The 5,773-nt window shown below is 54.5% G+C and overlaps 1 long non-coding RNA gene across 2 annotated transcripts in view; it reads right to left on the minus strand.

The window, feature by feature from the left end:
- Positions 1-1,139: 1,139 nt before the first annotated feature.
- LOC144226054 (uncharacterized) overlaps positions 1,140-5,773 on the minus strand; it is a 7,391-nt gene continuing 2,757 nt past the window's right edge. Inside the window, exons 1-3 of one of the 2 annotated variants that reach the window (XR_013333516.1) lie at positions 4,127-4,489; positions 3,733-3,922; positions 1,140-3,044 (exon numbers count right to left, since the gene is read on the minus strand). This is a non-coding gene — a long non-coding RNA (uncharacterized LOC144226054). Of the gene's footprint in view, positions 3,045-3,732; positions 4,490-5,773 lie in introns of those variants that run through there. The other variant, XR_013333515.1, reaches the window with a different exon arrangement.

The raw sequence follows: 5,773 nt of genomic DNA on the forward strand, positions 1-5,773 counted from the left end.
ACCCCATGGGGGGGGGGGGGGGCGCAGTGGGGATCTAAGATCAAAATGATAGATACTTAGTAGGAACTTATATGGGAGTTACCCCTGCGGCCTGATCCTTACATGTCCACGTGGCTGCGGCTTTGGGACGTGGCCGTGTGCACAGCCCATCCACGTTGGCCCCACAGGGGGAGGGCAGGGAAAGCACACAGACAGGGGCAGGACACCCACACCGGCAGGTGGCGGGCTGGGCCAGCGAGGGCGCAGGCTTGTGCTGGTGGTAGAAGACATATGGGGTCCCCCCACCTGCCCCCCAGGTCTTACAAGTTTACATGGAGGCCTCAGCCAGGTTCAGTCACCTACTCGGTCCCCATAAGCTCAACACCACTTTTGTGTCTCAAGTCTGCATCCTTGGAGTGGCTCCTGGGAGAGGGGAGGGCAGGTGGGGGGCCCTGGGGCCCGCGTTTTCTGCGAGGCCAGGTCACAGGGGCCAGTTGATGGAAGTTCTCTGTGCAGATTCCTGGGAAAGTTGGTTTCAGTGCACAAAGTGAGCTAAAAACTATGCAGAGTGTTTCCTTCTGGGTACAGTGCAGAATCATAAAGACGAGGAGCTGCACACCTTACCTTCTCTCCTGTTATGCTTGAAAAAAGATTGTAGCCGTAAAGTCCAAGGACAGAGAGACCCAGAGAAATTACCGCATCATGCTGTGACAGATGAGTTGCAAAAAGTTACCTTTTTAATGAAGGAATGAAGAGGAGAAAACAGTAGTATTTGGAGCCTGTATAAAATCATCTAAATAAGAATGTAAAATATTTTTACAGCTACGATATTTAAGGGGGTAGAGTGTGATTTAGAAGTTCTCGAAAATGCAGAACGTGATTTCAGGAAACTCTTTACAACTACGAATAAGACGTAAGAAGACGAGGGGCGCCTGGGTGGCTTAGTCGGTTAAGCGTCCGACTTTGGCTCAGGTCATGATCTCGCGGTTTGTGGGTTCGAGCCCCGCGTCGGGCTCTGTGCTGACTGCCAGCTCAGAGCCTGGAGCCTGTTTCAGTCTGTGACTCCCTCTCTCTCTGACCCTCCCCTGCTCACNTTTCAAGAAACTCTTTACAACTACGAATAAGACGTAAGAAGACGAGGGGTGCCTGGGTGGCTTAGTCGGTTAAGCGTCCGACTTTGGCTCAGGTCATGATCTCGCGGTTTGTGGGTTCGAGCCCCGCGTCGGGCTCTGTGCTGACTGCCAGCTCAGAGCCTGGAGCCTGTTTCAGTCTGTGACTCCCTCTCTCTCTGACCCTCCCCTGCTCACACTGTCTCTCTCTCTCTCCTAAAAATAAATAAAACATTAAAAAAAATTAAAAAAAAAAAAAAGACGTAAGAAGACGAGTGGTGAAGACCAGAGGCGCACTGCAGTGCAGCCAGGCAGGTGGGGCGGCCCCAGCACGTTGAGCAATGCCGACAGCCTCAGGCAGCGCGGGCTTTGCCAGAGCAGCTGTGGGGTGCAGGGGTGGGGTGCTGAGCCAGACCTGGGCGCCGTGCTGGAGAGGGGAGCGAGTGTGTGTGCGTGTGGGGCTCGGGCACGTGTGTGCATGTGTGTGTGCATGTGTGTGTGAGTGTGGGGGCTTGGGTGTGTGTGTGGGAGGGCTCAGGCACACATGTGTGCGTGTGCTCATGCACACACGTGCATGTGTGCACATGTAGGTGTGAGCCTATGTGCACATGTGCACACGTGTGTGGATGTGTGCACATGTGCGTGCATGAGCTCACATGTGGGCATGTGCGTGTGTGTGTGCACGCGTGCAATGCCCGTTCCTGGATGGAGAAAGAACTTCTCTGAGATTAATGAAAGAATCCTTATAGCAAAACATATTCTAGCAAAACATTTTAAAAAGAAGGAAAATATGTTTTCAACATTCTGATGGAAAACACACTAATTAAAAACAGATCACAAAACTCTGGCTGGCCTGTGTGGCGGCGAAGACCAGAAGATCAGGGAACAGCGTGATCGGGTGTCAGGAGAGGAGGCCAGCCACAGAGCTCCTGCTGGTGAGGGGCCCAGGTGAGGGGTCCGGTAGGACCCCGCAACTCTCGTCGACTCAGAAAACCTAGATATTCTTGAGCAAAAATTCCCGGAAGAGAGAATTTTCCACTGTCAGTGACATAATGGAAAGTGAAGGCATTTGAGCAGGGAAATTACCTTAAAAACCCGATTGACCAGCTCTACAGAGGCCGTCTGAACGCCTGGGGCCTAACACCCCCCCCAGAGCCGTGCACCCATCTGTTTGCCTAAGAACACGAGTCAGAGATTTTTATTCTTGGCCACGACAGGGTAGATGCCAGTTTACCTTTCTATATTAAACTACTCTAAAACTAGATAAATATTTGAATTAACATGGAATATTAAAATCTTCAATAAATTTGAAAAAGCTGAAAAAATAAAACAGAATAACAACACCAAAAAACACAATTAGCGTAATAAAATCACTCACAAGAATGACATTTGGCTCAGATGGTTTTGTGAGTATATTCCATTCCACTATTTGAGCACTCCTGGCATCTAGAAAATGTGAAAAACAAAAACTAAACTACCTATTTTATGATGTGAATGTTTCCCAGTTACCAAAACATGATGGTGGCAGTCACACTGGAGACTGTGACAAGAATATGACAGGAGATGTTAATAAATAAATGCAGCCTATTTAACAGTATTAATACGAGACCCAACGCGCCTTCATTGCAGGAAGAACACGTGGTCGGTATTAGAAAACACATTAGCATAATTCATAGCCGGTGATGGTCTGGACAGCAGCCAAAACTTGAAACTATAATTCATTAAAATTCTAAAGGTAATCGTCCACCTTGACGGAGAACATCAGTCTGAACCCAGCAGATGACGTGGCCGCCGCCACGGAGGCCACGGAGCTCAGCCGGGCAGGACCGCCAGGTCAGGGAGGCCGACGAGGCAGCACGTGGGATGCGCTCGCAGGAAACAAAAACGACGGACATGGCACCGTTTCGCTCCTCGCAAGCCTGGACGGAGTCACGTAAGCATAAAACACACTGGGACCTGTCGTATCCACAATAATGAGGGGAGACAGTCGGGAACAGCCTCCAAGAGCCACAAGGCCCCTCCCGAGAATAGCAACACTTTCCCCGGGGAGTTTGAATAACGCGTGAAGACACTGCAAAGTATTTTGGGATTTATGTTGTTTAAAGGAAACTGTCCCTTTTGTATTTAGTTCAGGTAAGAGCCCCGATGGATTTTCAGGCGATGGTGAGAACACCAGCTGTGTTTCTATGTTCTGTAATATTCAGAAGCACCTGGAGTGGAAGGGTCTGAGGCCATGTCACACATCCAGATGCTGGGGAAAAGGTGCTCAACAAAACCAGTGAGGTTCTGTACAAAATCGTGCCTGGGGGAACAGAATAATGGGTGGAGACATCCGCACAAGCACATGCAGGAAGGAATTCGGTGTAGATTTGAAGCAGTACCTCCCACCAGCGAGTGAAGAAGGGCTTAATTTTACAAGTCGTGTTTGATGAGTATCAGAAAATAGCTCAGGAGTTGTTGAAACAAAATTAGGATCCTTCCTTAGACCTTCCGTTGAGACTAAATTTCACAGGACTTAAAGTGTGAGTGTTAGAAAAATAGAAGTGGTGGAAACACGAGCTAACGTCTGCTGTTCTTGCTCGACACAGCAGGTGTGCGACGGGAGGGATTTAGGCCGGAAGACACGGAAACCTGAAGTTCTTACGTGAAGAGACGTGAGGCATCAAGACCAGGGCGCCGCCCGGAGAGAAGCCCAGGTGATGCGCCAGGGCACACGCGCTGGAAGACACGGCCGTCAGGTGTGTGCGGCGCCTGCGGGCGGCTTCGTTCTGGCGCGTGGGGCGCGGGGCGGGTGGCTCAGGCCTGCAGGAGCCGCCTGCCCAGCGGGTTGGGTCCTGGGGAGCAGGGGGCGCGGTCCTCAGCCCCCAGAAGGAGCCTTGGAGTGGCGTCGCCCACACCCACCCACGGACACAGACACAGACGTGGCCACGGATAGAGCCAAATTTTGTTTGGGCCCCAAACCTTCGATCTCAAACACCTCTGAGCAATTCAGTTCATAAGCGTGAAAGGGACCCACAGGGAAAACTCACGTTCCTTACCCGCTGCCCCGATGTCCCAGATGGGGAACTGCCCGCGAGTGCGTGGGGGCTGGCTGGCCGGTGAACTAGCACGTGTGCCATGGACATGCGGCCGTGTTCACCACCGTCGCTGGTGCAAGAACGTCAGAGATGAGACATTTTGTATTACCCTTGGGATCAGGAAACACTGGTCCACCCGGGACAGCCCAGGCAGCGCTTCCTGCAAGGAGGGGCACACGGACCCCTCGACCCCTGGAGGCACCTGGCCTGGCCCGTCGTGGGCGGCCCCTTACTTTCGTCCCTTGGGTGTGCTGTCTGAGCAGCAGCCCTGGGCTCCGCGTGCAGCACAAACACAGGGGCTCCCTGATCCCAGGGTACAGTCACCGCCCGCCTGACAGACCGTCCGTCCCAGGTGTTTGAGGGTGTCGTGTGCTGTCAGCCCTGCTGAGCTGCAGGGTCCCCTCCCTGGATGACTCTGGGTGGGAGGCACGTGCAGGGGAAGCTTGCATGGGAGCAGCTCCTCCCCTCCTCCCTCATTCCTTCCTCTCTCCTCCCCTCTCCCCCCTCTGCTCCCTCTCTCTCTGTCTGGCGCCCCAGGCTAGGAAGGAACTACCTGTGCATCTCTCACCCCCTGTATTCGCACCTTCTCGTCCCTGGCTCACGCTTCCCACTGACATTTTACAAGCATCAGATGATTTTCTAGTGCTCTTTTGGTCTTAGTTTTTGCATTAGGTTTGAGCGCAGTAGCAGCCTTGCCGGGTGCCGTGCGAGTTTGCTGTTGCTGCTGTAGGGAATCGGCCATGGGGAGGCGTCTGTGCGGGGAGCCACGCGCGGGCCACAGGCCTTCCGGAGGCACTAGGTGTGCACGCCCTCCCTCCTGCCCAGGCCGCCGCCGCTCTTCTCGCCCCCAGAGGCTGCGCCCGTGCCCGTGTCCCCTGAGGGCCCTGCACAGGGCGTCTCGCTCACCTGTCTTCCCCTTCGACGGCCGCCCGTGAGAAACCCGCAGACAACCCAGCGGGCTCACTGCCAGCGCGGGTTCCGGCTGCAGCCCTCCCTCCCTGCGGCCACATGACCTCACGTGGTCACGGGCTCCAGGACTTACACCGTGACATCCCTGGGCCCCCACGGCCGCCCACCCTGTGGATGCCGGCCTCGCACGTTCAGACCTCGTCTGACGGCCGATCTGAGAGCGAGCCTGCCCTGCCGAGGTGCCGTATGGTTTGGGGTGACATCCGCGAGGGTGGCCGGGGACTCTTCCTCCAACACGAAAGGAGCCTGTTTGCAGGTGCCCAGTGCACACCTGCGGGGACAGGAGAGCAAACCCCCCAAGGCCTTGCGCAGGAGAGCGGGGTGTGTTTACACTGCGGTCTGCAGTGTGGTCCACACAGCTGGGCCTCGGGCCTCCCCAAGGGGCCTCCAGAGGGCCATGGGGAGGGGAGCAGAGAGGCTCAGCAGCCTGGGCACAGGAGGAATTGGGGGGGAAGGTTAGATTCTCAGTGGAGAATCAGTTACGCATCTGCAAATGCCTTCCCTCAGTTTCCCCACAAAGCCTGCAGCCCCAGTTATGTGTTCCTCCCCATGTCTTGTGAAGTTGGGTCTTTCTGGAAGGAGGTAACTAGGTACTAAATGCGGCCCTGACCTCCGTGATTCAACCACCAATGAATGTCT

Source organism: Crocuta crocuta, unplaced genomic scaffold, assembly GCF_008692635.1.
Source record: "Crocuta crocuta isolate KB4526 unplaced genomic scaffold, BGI_CrCroc_1.0 scaffold506, whole genome shotgun sequence".
In the NCBI taxonomy this organism is placed as follows: domain Eukaryota; kingdom Metazoa; phylum Chordata; class Mammalia; order Carnivora; family Hyaenidae; genus Crocuta; species Crocuta crocuta.